The following is a 16,104-nucleotide window of genomic DNA, read 5'->3' as shown; positions in this document are numbered from 1 at the left end:
TCTTTCCTATAGCACCATTGTGATTATTAAACATATATAAAGAGTTCAGCAAAGATAGAGAAGATACTCAACAAATATTAGTTCTCTTTCTGATGCTAATGTCTCACCCTGGTTTTCTCTGTCCCTTCAATTCCTGTGGCTTCCTGGTTCCAGATGTCATCTCAGTCTTTTGACAACCCTATTTGCTTTATCCCTTGGTGATAAAAAGAGCAAGATCTTATTAACTGGTTCATTACTTGTTTTTCTACACCAGCATGTTAAATAAAGTAACAGAGATTAACATATGCCTAAAATATAATAATAGCAAAAACGTTTGAATTGCTTAGTATGCATTCAGGCTCTCTACTAAGAGCTTTCACGTGTATTTTCTCATTTTATCTTTATAATCGCTTTAAAAGGTAGATTCTATTTCTTTTTCCAGTTTTTGAATGCAGAAAAAATAAGACTCAAAGAGCTTAATAACTCCCCTTCTACTGCAGGCCTACTACGCAATAGTGCCTGATTCTAAAACAGATACTCCTGGCTGTAAAAACCTTACTTTGCCTGAAACTTGGTAAAACTATGACAACTTCCAAAGTGCTTACATGCTTCAGAAATTTTATCACAAATTTTAAAATGCATTGTATTAGTTTTCTGTGGTTGTTTTCACAACTGGCCACAAACGCGGTGGATTAAAACAACACAAATTTAATCTCTCACAGTTCTGAATGTCAGAAGTCCAACATCATTTCTAATGAGCTTAAGTTAAGCTGTCAGCAAGTCTAGTTCCTTCTTGAGGCGCTGAGGGGGAAATCTGTTGCTTTGCTTTTTTCAGCTTCTAGTGACTACCCATATTCTTCGGCTTATACTCCATTTTCAAAAAGTGTGTCACTATAATCTCTAATTTGCTATCACATCGCCTTCTTCTCTGACTCTGACACCTCCCACCTCCCACTTATAAGGACCACTGTGAAGATATTGGGCCCATCTGGATAATACAGGATAATCTTCCCATCCCCAAATCATAATTGAACAGCATCTACAAAGTTCATTTTCCAATATAAAATAATATTCACAGATTACAAGGATTAGAACATGAACATATTTGTAGGGTCACTATTTAATCAACATTGTATATTTTACTTGCATTCAGATTAACTCTAAAAGTACATGAATAGAAAAGTTACCTTGGAAAGTTTTAATGAAATTAAATACAGTCTTCTAAATCACTGTTACAGTTTTGGAATTATAATAGAAATATTGTTATTTAGTCTTATCTACTAAATGAGACAATGTCTTCCAAAATACTGAATAATATAAATTACTAAATTAATAAGTCAGTATTAATAAACCAGAATGTTTAAAGCAGCATAGCATCTCTATGTGCATAAAACAACAGATTTTTCTTCAATAAACACTTGTTAATGGAACAGATGTATTAAAAGAATAGCATTTTTATGTAACAAGGTTATCTATTACTTAGGCTGCTTCTGTACTTACTTTCTTCTGTTTCTATTCAAATACAATGCATTATATTCATATTCAGTTGTATTAACTGCAGTTCCCAATGTACTTGTTTATCTGATGCAAGGTTAATGTGGTATCAAGGAATTTTTATGGAATTAGAATTTCTTGTTATTGAACAAGAGTTACAACAACACCATCAAAGGCTTCGTATTAAATGTGATACAAAGAGAAGGAAAAAAATTAAAAACTAATATAAACTAGGGGAGAATATTCTGATAATGACTTTCTCACATGGCATTTCATATTGTGCATGCTATGAATTGGTCCAGCATGCCAGAAAACTATATCTTTAATTGGCCTTTATAACCATCTTTCCAGCTTCTGAAAGATATTAGCTAATAAAAGAGAACATGACTTGCATTATTTAGGACCTGAATAATTAGGAAGTCAATCTCCAGACAAAGCTGATATGCTTTATTATTGAAAAAGCCGAGGCTACCACACTAACTACATCTTTGCTCTCTGAAAGACACCCAATGAGGTGGTAGTCAGAGATCTGCTGCAATATCCTCTCTGATCTGAATTGTTTGCAATGTACAGAAAACTTGTTTTTCTTTAATTTGAATTTAAATAACAGTCCCTACCAACTGGTTGAGAAACATTAGTACTTTCAGTTTCCTCTGGGATAAAAGAAACTGGTTTATGTATCACAGACCACATCTAATTCAGTCAAAGCAGCATTTGCTATTACATGCACTGAAATTGAAAAGTGCTGACCAAGGGAAAAATAAATTAAAAGGAAATTAAATTCTCTCTCACAGATGGAGAGAGTCAATTAGTTATGAACTTCAGTGAAGTAAAAATGTAATCTGCAGTGGCTCAGGATTTTGTTTTTGTCTGTGTGTATTGTGCAAGAATGTGTATGTGTGCATGTGCATGTCTGCATTAGAAACACAGAAAATTATCAGGCCTCCTAAGAATGTCGACAATGAAATGAACAACAGGCATTGGGTGTAAGAAGAGTGAACACTTTCAAGTGAACACTAGAGCATAGTGACCATGACTTCATGTTTAGGTGAAGATAGAAATAGGTGTGTCCACACTTGGATTTTAAGGACAAATTGTCGGTGATTCTTTAGACCCCGATTCAATTTACTTCAATAATTTGGTTTCTTTCTATGTGCAAAAGTCTTAGCTGAGTCCTAAGATATGTTCAACATTATATAAGACTAGTCTTTGCCCATAATGTATATGTGATATAATAGCCCTGTTATGTAATTTAAGAGGTATTGTGGAGAATTTAAAATGACAATAATCCATGACTCATTTTCTTAAAAATAAATATCATGAAAATGGAGGAGGAACTGTTATGATCATTAGAAGACACTTAGCAGACATCACAAATATGTGTGGAATTTGTTTATATCCTAATTTGAACAAGCCAACTATAAGAAGGTATCTTTAAAACAATCCAGAAAAAGTGAGCACAGACAAGGTATTAGATGATATTGTAGGGAAAAATTATGTAGTCTAATTTTGTTTTTAAATGAAAATAATTAACTTGAACTGGCAAGCCTTGTTTGGATTTTCCATTAAAATCACCAATGATCTGAGTAAAATTATTAGGTGATACTTTTGCATTTTGATGTTGATTAAAATAGATTACTCCTGCACCCCTATGTGCACACACACAAACACACATGAGCACTCTAATTCCCTTAACCTTAGAGAATTTGGCCTTTTCTGTTTCATTTTATATGCCAGAAAATTGACATAACATTACTGAATTGAAGTCAGAGGTAAATATCAGCCAGTGCTAGCTTCCTCACTTAGTAGTTAGGTATCTTGGCCAGGTCACTTAAAAAGCCCTAGATCCTACATTCTCATAATTGGTGAGATGAAATCATATTACTGATCATATTAGTAACTACTGTTGTGATTGTGCAGAGGATTTAATGAGAGTGTGTCACACAGTGGAAATAGCTTAGAGGAAATAAATTAGAAGGATTATCTGAAAATAACTGTCTTAGAATTCATGGCAATGGTTAAAGTAGCATAATGTTTCCATTATATGTACTTTCTACTTCCTCTCAGGTGATGTTCAGAGAATGCTAAAATCGGGAAGGGAATGTACTGTGGAAAATACGTAAGTCAGAAGTCATACTTTAAAAGCCAGAAATATTACAAGCTTACTCCCTAGGGTTCTAAGTATCAAGATAAAAAAAAAAAAAAAAAAAACAGTTTATATAAGCTAAACTGATGCATTTCAAATTATCTCAGTGACTCAAAGGGTCCTAGTTACAAAAAAATGACTTTTAACACCGTGAAGAAGGGATAAAATATAAATATAATCAGAGGGGTGCATACTGGAGGCTTACAAAGATTCATAAGAAAAATACATAATTTCTAGTTTGGGAGAACAATGAAAGCTTCATGGAAGAAGTACCCTTTGAAATGGGCTGTAGAAAACCATGATTTTGACACATGAGCTGAGGATAAAAGGAGGATATGTCAAAAGCAAGGAGCAGTAGGAACAAAAGCATGCAAACCAGTATGGACAAGGGTTACCTTCCATATCTGCACGAATGTTGAGTACTAGACCACGACAAAAATCACTGGAAGATACTTTTCTTCAAGATTTGACTTTGGAATGTTAAAAACATTTATTTTTAAGTTTTATCCACTTTGTTTAATATATTTTGAGATATAATTGAAATTTACACATGCAATTGAGTAAGTTTGACACAGGTATATAACTGCAAAATGAACATTACACTCAAAGATAGTGAATGTATCCGTAACTCCTAGAAGTTTCCCATGTCCCTTTGTGATCTCCCCCAACTACCTATCCCAAGTAACTACTAATTTGTTTTCTGTCACTATGAATTGGGTTACACTGATATACCTATGTACATACATCAATCTGGAGATTTACGTACATACAAGCACATATTATGTACTCTTTTATATCTAGTTCTTTGACTCAGTATACATGTTGTGAGATTCATTCATGTTGTTGCATATATTGAGTTCAATCCTTTTTATTGCTTAGCAGTATTCTATTATTTAAATATACCAATTTGTTTACCCATACATTTATTGATGGACATTTGGGTTGTTTCCATTTGTGACTATTTTAAACAAAGAAGCTATGAGCATTTAGGTATAAATTTTTCTACAGATATATGCTTTATTTTCCTTTGGGTAAATAATTAGGAGTGGAATTGATAATTTATATGGTATATATATGCCTAACATTTTCAAAACTTCTAATTTTTTCCTGCAAAGTGTTTGTATTATTTTACATTTCTATCAGCAGTATATGCAAATTGTAGCTCTTTCACATTCTCAATAACATTTGGTATTGTCAATCTATTTAAGTGTATCAGCTAGAAGAAGGGTAGCAGTATTTCACTGTGGTTTTAATTTGAATTTTCCCGATAACTAATGATGTAGAGCATCTTGAATGTGCTTATTTTCAGTGGGCATACATTCTTTGGTAAAATGTCTGTTCAAATATTCTGCTAAATTTTTAGTAGGTTATTTAGTTATAAATAAGTGTTTCAATGTGCACTAAAAACTGGAAAAAACTGTCAGATTTATTCTTAGTTATTTCAGATTGTCTTTGTAAATGGCATTGTCGCTATAAGTGCATTTCATATATTCAAAAAGTTGAGTAGAGACAAGAAAGATATAAAAATATAAAAATAGAACTTCTAATAAATATGAAAACTCCAGTGTCTATATGAAAAAATATTGTGGAAAGGATTGATGCAATTAAACACTGCAAAGAAATGAGCTCTATATTGAATAGAAATAGCAAGAGATGGAGAGCATCCTTGCCTTGTTTCAGATCTTAAAGTAAAAGTTTTTTATTTTCACCACTGAATATGATGTTTAACTGTGGACTTTTCATATAGATGGTCTTTATTGTGTTGACAAAAATTCACTCTATATCTAAGAATTTTTGAGCTTTTTTTTATTATGAAATGTTGCTGAATTTCACCATATGCTTTCCGGCATCTATGATGATGATCATATGATTTTTGAATCCTTTGTTCTATTGATGTGATGTCTTTGCCAGATAAATTAGGCAAGATAAAGAAATAAAAGGCATCCAAATAAGAAAATAAGAAATAAAATTATCTTTGTTTTCAGATGACATGAACTTAGATGTAGAAAACTCACAAGACTCCATGCAAAAAATAAAAATAAAAAAAACCTATTAGAATAAATCAATTCAGTAAAGTTGCAGTACACAAAATCAGCATCCAAAAATGAGCAGTGTTTCTATACACTAACAGCAAACTATCTGAAAAAAAATTTAGAAAACCATTCCATTTACCATAGCATCTAAAATAACAAAATGCTTAGGAATAAACTTAACCGAGGAGCTGAGTTTTGTACACTGAAACCTATAAAACATTCATGAAAGAAATTCAAGCAGACACAAATAAAATAGGAATCTCATGGTTAGGGTTTGAAAAAATATATATTGTTAAATATTCATACTACCCAAATTGGTCTACAGATTTAATGCAATGTCTATCAAAATCCTTGTGGCATTTTTTACATAAAGAGAAAAAACAATCATAAAATTAATTTTGAACTGCAAAAGACCTCAAATAGTCAAAGAAATTTTGATCAAGAACAAAGCTGGAGGAATCCATGTACTACTTTCAAAATACGTTAGAAAACTACAGTCATGAAAACTCGGTGGTACTGGCATAAAGAGACAAAAACAGTAAGCCCAGAAACAAACCTAGGGATACACAGTGAGTTGATCTTAAACAAGGATGCCAAGAATACGCAAAAGAGAAAGGATACTTTATTCAACAAGAAGTACTGGGAAAACTTGATATCCACACGCAAAAAGAAAAGAAAAAATGAACTCTTTCACAGTACACAAAAATTAACTAATAATGGTTAAATATTAAACATAAGACCTGAAATTATAAAGTTCCTAGAAGGAAACATAGAGGAAAACCTTCTTGACATTGGTCTTAGGAATAATTGTTTGGATATGACACTTAAAGCAAAGGCAACAAAGCAAAAATAATCAAGTAGGATTGCATTCAATTAAAATGTTTCTGGAGAGTGGAAGAAATAATCCACATAATAAAAAGTCAACCTATGAAACAGAAGAAAATATTTGCAAACAATGTATCTGGTAAAGGGTTAATATCTAGAAATATAATGAACTCCTACATCTCAAAAGCAGTAAATCTCAACTTTAAAATGGGCAAAATAATTGTATAGACCTTTTCCAAAACAAGACATACCAATTACAAACAAGCATATGAAAAGGCGTCAATATCGTTATCATCAAGGAAATGTATATCAAAACAACAATGAGATACCACCTCATATCTCTTAAGATGGCCAATATAAGATAAAATAAATGACCAGGTGTGGTGCCCCATGTTTGTAATCCCAGTACTTTGGGAAGCCGAGGAGGGTAGATTACTTGAGGTCAGGAGTTCAAGACAAGCCTGGCCAACATGGTAAAACTTCATCTCTACTAAAAATACAAAAAAATTACCGCGGCACGGTGGTGGGCACCTATTATCCTAGCTACTCAGGAGGCTGAGGCAGGAGAATCACTTGAACCAAGGAGGCAGAGGTTGCAGTGAGCCGAGTTTCACGCCACTGCACTCCAGCCTGGGCAACAAGACTGACACTCCATCTAAAGAAAAAAAATAGAGAAAGAGAGAGAGAAATACACCCAAAAGATAACATGAGGTGGCAAGGATGTAGAGAAAAAGAAACACTTGTACATGTTGATGGGAAGGTAAATTAGTGCAGCCACTCTGGAAAACAACATTAGGGATCCTTCAAAAATTAAAAATAGAACTTCTATATGACCCAGTCCCACTTCTAAATATGTATCCTGTGAACCCCAAATATCTGAGAAAGGTCTCAGTCAATGTAGAAAGTTTATTTTGCCAAGGTTGTGGATGCACCCACGACACAGCCTCAGGAGGTCCTGATGACATGTGCCCAAGGTGGTTGGGGCACAACTTGGTTTTATACATTTTAGGGAGGCATAAAACATCAATCAGTATATGTAAGATGTACATTAATTTGGTCTGGAAAGGTTGGACAACCCTAAGAGGGGAGGGGGCTTCCAGGTCATAGGTAGATAAGAGACAAATGGTTGCATTCTTTTGAGTTTCTGGTTAGCCTTTCATTGAATACGCAATTTACAGGCATAGTCACTCATGTCTTAGTCTGGCTTAGTGAAACAATAGGGCAAAGGAAGCAATCAGATGTGCATTTGTCTCATGCCTGCAGAGAGATCACTTTAGTTCTCTCTGTCCTTTACCCACAAGGAATTTCCTTGTGGGCAAATTGTGAGGGAGGTATGTAGCAGCTTTACCTTTGCAGTTATCTTATGTAGGAATAGAATGAGAGGCAGGTTTGCCCATTGAAGTTCCCAGCTTAACTTTTCCCTTTGGCTTGGTGATTTTGCAATCTCAAGATTTACTTTCCTTTCACAATCCAAAAAAACTAAAACCAGCATCTCAAAATAGTTTCTACACCACCCTTTTCATTGAAGCATCATTCACATTAACCAAGAAACCCTAAATATTCATTGATAGATAAATGGACAAAGAAAATGTAGCATATACAAACAATGGAATGTTATTCAGCCTTTAAAAAGAAGAAAATCCTGCCATTTGCAACAGCATGGTGAATGTGGAGGATATTATGCTACCTAAAATAAGCCATATACAGAAGGAAAAATATATGAGGAATTATTTTACAATTATATGAGGAATTTTAAATATTGGAATTCTTAAAAGCAGAGAGTAAAAAGGTGGACTCCAGCGGAAGGGGAAGAGGGAAATGGGGAGGTAGTAGTCAAAGGGTACAGGGCTTCAGTTATGCAAGGTAAGAAAGTTCTGGAGATCTATTCTAGAGCATAGTGCTTGTAGTTAACCATTTTGTATACTTAAAAACTTTCTAAGAGGGTAAATCTTATGTAAGTGTCGAATAATTATATTTATTAAGTAGGGTGGAAGAAACTTTTGGGATTAAAGGATATGTTCATGGCATAGACTGTTGTGATGATTTTATGAATACTTATCTCCAAATTCATCAAGTTGTATATGTTAAATATGTAGAACTCTTTGTATGTCAATTATACTTCAATAAGGTGTTGTTAATAAAATATATTAGTTAGTCAAAATGACATTCAACATACAATAAAAATTCTCCATAAAGGAATATGAAGCTTAAGCAATAAATGAACATGACATAATAAAGAAAGGGTAACTACCTGGATAAATGCATAAGATTTTTAAATTATTATTTAAATGTGTTTAAAAGATAATTGGCTGTTTAAATGAAAATTTTACTCTTTTGGATGCTGGATTTTTTGTATTCCTGTAAATCTTCTTGAGCTTTTTCTCAAGATAAATCATTTGGAAACAGTTTGATTCTTCTGGGTCTTGCTGTTGAAATTCCTTAGGTATGTTCAAAAATAATAATTCCTCTCTACTAAGGCAAACCCCTTCTGATGATTTTACCAATGACCAGTGACTAATGAGGTCTTTGGCTGGTAGGAAAAGGCACTACTCTTGGCCATGTGTAAACTCCAAAGTTCCCTCCAATCATTTTGGATGTGTTTTATTTCCCCTCGACCCCATATAGTTTCTTCTTGCCCACGCTCTGGTCAGCACTCTGCTGAATGCTTGATGGTGACTGTCTACAGATCTATATATTCTCTTTTTGTGCAGTCTTCTGTCCTCCAAACGCTAGCCACCTGGATCTCCCACAACTCTCACCTCTACCTCAATTCAGGGAGTCCTTCAAGCTTCACCTTGATACCCCTCCCTAATCAGCAGGAACATTGCACATTGCACAAGCTTAGTGCCTGGAAACTCTCAAGGCACTAAGCTAATGCAATCATGGAGCTTGCCTCTTCTGCTTTACATATCGCAGGGACCACTGTCTTTTATTGTCTGTAGTGCAGTTTCTTGAAAACCACTGTTCCACAGCTTTGTTGCTGATTTTGGTTGTTTCCTGAGGGGGAATATATCCAATCCCTGTTATTCCTATTTTGGTCAGAAATGTAGGTCCTGAACAATTTAATAGAAAGAGCTTACGCTTTCCTGCTGAAGCATCTGTTCTTGTTAGGAAGGATAATTCTAGACTTTTTGGGGGGATATTTCACATATTAGAGGATCACTGGAAGGCAGAGAAAAATTTCTGTTCCAGGATGTGGATTATACACGTATTTATCCTTTTCCCCTGGTATTTTATACCCATCTTCCCAGAAAGAAGAAGTTGGATAAGAATGGAATGATTATCCACATAATGAGGGACATCAACAGAGGACAGGGAAGGTTTGTGGGAGATATCCACGTTATTATTCTCATTACCTCATGATTACTATGTCCCATGATACTTCCCATCCTGATACTCAAATTGACTTATGGGATTCTGAAAGAGAACTCTGAACTACTATCACTGTTGATTCCACAGACTATTGCGGCTAGGTATTGTTAGCAGATTCTTCTCCTATAACCTAGAGCCAGACATGTGACGGTGCTGGGAACACTGGGGTAACTTGAAAGGCAATGACTTCCAGTTGCTTCAGCCTAGAAAAACACAACACTCAAAGACGTAACCTGGTCCTTTAACACTGTAAGTTAGTCTGATTCAAGCGCTACATAAGAAAAAATAGTTGTATAACCCACTTAATCCTAACTGCCAGTGGTATACTTTGTACATTAACATGATGTACCCTTAATTCTTTTTTTTATATACTTTAAGTTCTAGGGTACATGTGCACAACGTGCAGGTTTGTTACGTATGTACACATGTGCCATGTTAGTGTGCTGCACCTATTAACTCATCATTTACATTAGGTATATCTCCTGATGCTATCAATGATAGGCTGGATTAAGAAAATGTGGCACATATGCACCATGGAAAACTATGCAGCCATAAAAAAGGATAAGTTCATGTCCTTTGTAGGGACATGGATGAAGCTGGAAACCATCTTTCTCAGCAAACTATTGCAAGGACAAAAAATATCCTCAGTTCTTGAGAATGTTATTCTTTCTTCCCTTCTATTACTGTTGCCCGAAGAGCTGCTTCCTACATTGGGTCCATTAGTCCACTGCAAAGCACCTAAAGGAGTTTTACCTATTCAGTCCCACAGGCATTCACATTTTCACTTCCTTTCCTCAAATATAGGTTTTATTGAAACCTAACCATCTTTTCTGTCTACTTAGAGCTTAATGTATTTGAAGCCAGTCGAATCTGAGACCTTAAGAGCATCTCTCAAATTTATTTTTCTCATTAATCAGATGGAATAATAACAGCCCTCACCCCCACAAAGTGTAGTGTGATTTTAAAATTAGGTAAAGTGAATTTCATTTGTTGTACACAGGTTTAATAATTCAACCTGAAGTTCTCAACATTATTTTTATTTATTATATTAATATTATATTTTAGGTATTGTGAACTACTCCCTTGCATGCTGAATACTTTTAGCATTGGCCTTACTGATGAACTCTAAAATAATCCCAAAGGCTGAGTTACCATCTTCCATGTTCAAGTCGTGATGTACAGGAGCAAAGTTCAGGGGCCCACTGTATTAGCTTTATTTCACTTCCTTTGAGGCCCATACTGTTAGAGTTTGAAGTCGTCATTTGACTACTGCTACATTTCTGTTTTTCCCTCCTTCTCCTCTACTCTCTTTCTTCTTCCTTTCCATGTCTCATGATACAGTTTAATTTGTGCTTAATTCTGACAGAAAAATAAAGTAAGTGTGGCTAAATATCTAACTCTTCCATTTATATTTCAAATGAACAAAACATATCTAGATTTTCTAAATATTGGCCATAAACCTATTCCTGAAGAAATCATCTTAATAGTCTTGGCTTCTAGCAAAAGCCTACAATATTTCCTTATTCATTAGCTAGTATGTTTTCTCCTTACTGAGAAATAAATGCACAGGGTCAATCCAAATTAAAATACCCCACTTTTCATCAAGTCAATGATACTCTTCATTTTTAACCCCAATTTTGAGGATACATGGTGGTAATTCATATATGGCTCCCTCTTACCTGAGAATCTCAGCCTACTGCTCCTGAAATATAACAACTCGGACAGTTTTGTAAAGTAAAATCTTTCCCCCAATTTTTTCTCTATCTGTATAAGCTTCACTTTTCAGGTTTTAATTTTGGGGAGGGAGGGGTTGTTTGTTACCTAAATGGGAGAAAAGTACATGGATTGTTCTACACCAGGAATTTTTACTTAATAGTATGTCTTGGAAGTCAAATGTGTATTTATTATGGCATTTTTGTTAATTTCACTTTATTTGTCCCCCACTACGGCCCCCACTGAACATATTATATTCTGCTATGGTCTTTTATCAACATTCAGAGAAATTCTTCTGCTACCATCTTTTGATAATTACTTACCAGGGATGTCAGGAGGTAATCCCAGAGTATTACCTGTGCCAAAGGAGAAGAAATTGGCAGTTTGCAACAATAAAACCCTGTTTGAGTGTTCTCTTACCTGAACCATTTTGTATAACTTCAACAGTCCCGGTTTATTTTATCCTTTTGCTCCAAAGCCTTCTTTGGTCCCAAATACTTATTGAACCAGATACAGTTTATCTTAACTGATCATTTAAGACTGAAATATCTGCAGATCTCTATGTCCTAGCATTCCTCTACATATACCACGCTTTGTTCAAAGTGACCTTAGTCCGTAAAGAGGCCCATGCGTTCCTAACTCCCTGTCTTCTCTTAGATGTTTTACTCTGCCTAGAATCCCCTCTCTTCTCCTCCAGTAGTCAAAAAGCCACAAAGCCTTTTTTTGTTTTCCTAAAACAGGGTATGATATCACTTTTATCCGAAATCCCATAATATATTGTTTGTGTCTTTTAACACCTTTGTATTCCTCTTGAATTAGACATATTTGCATACTAACTATCCCTTCTAGGGTGATGATTAATAACTTGAGAGCAGTGCGAAGGTCTTTTTCTTCTGTGTATGCCATGCAGTGCTCAGCACAGTATCTTAGGTGACGTAAGTGCTCAATAAATATTTGCTGATTTAATTTGGTGCTTTTCTCCCCCAGCATGGGAATAAGTTTCTGATTTATGATGAGAATCAGTGGGAAATATTTCAACTAGCCTTACTAGAATTTATCTGTTCCATTAAGTGAAAAGTAACTGTGCAATAACCAAGTAGGTATTTATATTTTTTTCTACAGAGTATAAAAGTTCAAGTTTTTCATTTAATGATAACAATCAAAAAAACAAAGGAAACTATCAGCAGTAATAGTTCCCATTACCGTGAATGAAAATGTTTGGCTTTTAATAAGAGACAGACCAGAACGCAATGGCAGAGAAAGTGATGTCAAACAACAGTCATTTTACCCTAGGACTGGCTGAAGTCATAAAATGGAAAAGATTATATGGTGGCTATGTTGTAATAAATAGAGAGCATAATTAATCAAGTTAATTACAAGAAATAAAAACAAATTTTATCTTTAAATAAACAGCATGAGTCCAATTTCTCACTTTCCAAGAGAAAACAGGCTTTTCTTGGGGCTGATTTCTGAGTTTTCAATATAAATAATATTCTCTCATTCAAAACAAACAAAAAAGAAGCAACAAAAAAGTGAGTCCTTACTTGATATGTTAAATTTCATTTCTGTCAAATTCTTTTAACAAAATTTTCTCATTCACATTGGAGTCCCAGAACTCAGCACATGTCTATAGTCTTTGATGAGCCATTTTAGGCAAAACAGGAATTTTGCTACCAGATATTGGAGAAAATGGTATTAATACTCATAAAACCAGTGACACCAGGCTGCATAGGGCAGTCACTTTTTTACTTCAACAGCACCACAGCCCTCTCCATATTGGTTTCCACTGTTTCCATTGCGAAAGTATCACATATCACATTTGTACAACATGTATTAAATGAGATTTTTGAACTTGCCAAGGGGACAAGGGGTACAGAAGTCAGCCTATGAAACTTTTCCATATGGGGAAAATCATTATTACTTCCAATTAAATAGATGGAAAAACAATTTTAAATTTGTAAAGAACTTTTGGAATTTAATCTATTTGCAAACAAAAAGTGTATTCTGATCTAATTGTAGTTTAAGGAGAAGTACAAGAGTAAAATTGTGTACCGTCATTTTATCAATAGACAAATAGGTTTGAGAAAAACACATATTAAGGTAGAAAAGTGGAAAGAAGCCAATAAGCCAATAAGTTTAGAAAACAAATGTATTTTAAGAGATTTTGTTCATTTGCTGAATTCAGATTCCACATGTATTTGGCTTTTTGTTTAAGTTAGAGCAAACAAATTTAAAGGGACGTATGATTATTTAGAAAACTGGTTATGTTTATAAGATTTTCTTTAAAGGAGAAGTAGCGTAGTTTTTCTTGGTATTATATTTCGTGAAAAAAAAAATTCTCAGGTGGCTTTCAATTCGTCAGATACCATGATGCACTGAAAATTTTCCTGGTAATGATTACATAGAATATGGCATATGGCTATTTCTTATAACAACCTCTTCATCATACAGCTTCAATAACAATAATGAAATAGTTAACAACTATTGACCATGTATTGCCAGCCACATCTAGTGCTAAATGCTATATATTTACTAGCTTATTTAATTTTCACAGGAGATATTTTAATTAAAATTCACTTTAAAGATAAACTAGGATTTGGAGATATCAAGCAAATTTTTCAAGATCACACAGCTACCAAAAGAGGCAGTCAGAACTCAAACCTAAGACTGGCAGGCAGGAAGATGCATCTAACCAAACAGCTCCTCTGAATATTTTATAAATGAACAAAATCAGTGGATCTAATAATAATAACAAGCAACATTTATTGAGTGCTTATTGTGTGTGAGACACTCTTCCTATTATCTTATATGTAACAATTCATTTAGACAATATAAGGACCTATGAGTGAGTACCAGTATTTGAAAGAGAATTATAAAATGCTGCAGAGAGTTTAAGCAGTACCTACTTGCTCAAGGCCACATGGCTGGTAAGTGCAGAGCTAGAGTTCAGGTTCTTGACTGTCTAATCCTCAAATAATGTTTTTTTTTTTTTTTTTTTTTTTTTATATATCCAAGCTTTTCAAACTTGAACAGCAAGAATCTTCAAGATATATTCTATTCGTCATTCATACACAGTATTTGTACATATTTATGGGGTACCTGTGATATTTTATACATGTACACAATGTGTAATGATTAAATCAGAGTATTTAGAATACTCATCACTTTGGACACTTATTATTTCTTTATGTTGGGACCATTTCAAATCTAGTTATTTTAAAATGTAAGTGAACAAAATAAGTGAATCTAATAATAATAACAAGTAACATATATTGAGTGCTTATTGTGTACAATACATTCTTTCTATTATTTTACATGTAACAATTCATTTAGACACTATAAGGACCCAGGAGTGAGTACCATTATTTGAAAGAGAACTATAAGGTGCAGAGAATTTAAGAGTTAACTATAGTTACCCAACTGGGTTATTATTTTTTTGTCTTGAATTAGAGATTAATTATAATTTTGAGGTTTGACTGAAATGGGGAGACCCAGTGAAAATAGGTAAGAGGATTTTGCAGTTATCCAGGCACGAGGTTTACGAGTAGCTATTTTCATAATAGTAGAAACTGAAAGAAAAATAACTGATTTAAATTACACATTAAAGAACAAGCACAATTTATTAACTGGGTTTAAGGAGAGAGTGAAAATGGCCGCAAATTTCCGAATCAGAAAAAAATGCTGCTGTTGTTGCCAGTAGTCACTGGGAAGGAACAGTCTTTGAGAAAGTAAATTCATTGCTTATTGATACTTACATTTATTAGCTATTATTGTGTTGCTCTTTCATCACTTGGGTTGATAGCTTTTTGCAATATTGTATTGTTTATAAAAAAGAAAAAAATAAGCTATTAAAGTGGGACAAATATTAGAAGCTGGTTCTAGTTCATATTATGCCATTTACTAAACATATGATATTGGAAAAAATCACTTACTGCCCCTGAATATTAGTGGTTTCAGCTATATAATATACTATCTTCACTTCCAAAAGAGTTATAAAGATCAAAACAATTAAAGAATGGAACATTGTTTTATAAGATATATAGAAAGGAAAAATAGAATGACTATCACTGTTTTCTGTGTCTAAGCCACTACTTATAGAATGCCAACAGCCTGGTTGTACTCTCTCTAAATAATATTTTTGATGGAGGCAAGGGTTCATATCTCAGCTCCGCCAATTACCTTATGTTTGATCATGAAGAAATTACTCAAACTCTCTGTGTCTCTTCTGTAAAATGAAATCCATAGTATTACCAAACTCATAATATTTTACTGAGGATTATGATATAATAAATGAATTTATGATGCCTATTACAGTGACTGAACTACATAGTAAGTCAATACATGGCACTGTTATTATTATTACTAACATTATTATTAACTCAATAATTTTTATTGTTCAGCCATATCTAATGAAGATATTATAACCTATCATAACCATATAGATTTCTCTACCTTAACATGGACAGAAATCATTACATCAATTTTCACATGTATCATCATATTTAGATATTCATTATGATACCCCAATGTAAAAATTGTCAC

Source organism: Piliocolobus tephrosceles, chromosome 14, assembly GCF_002776525.5.
Source record: "Piliocolobus tephrosceles isolate RC106 chromosome 14, ASM277652v3, whole genome shotgun sequence".
Classification (NCBI taxonomy): Eukaryota; Metazoa; Chordata; class Mammalia; order Primates; family Cercopithecidae; genus Piliocolobus; species Piliocolobus tephrosceles.
This window is presented reverse-complemented; position numbering follows the sequence as displayed.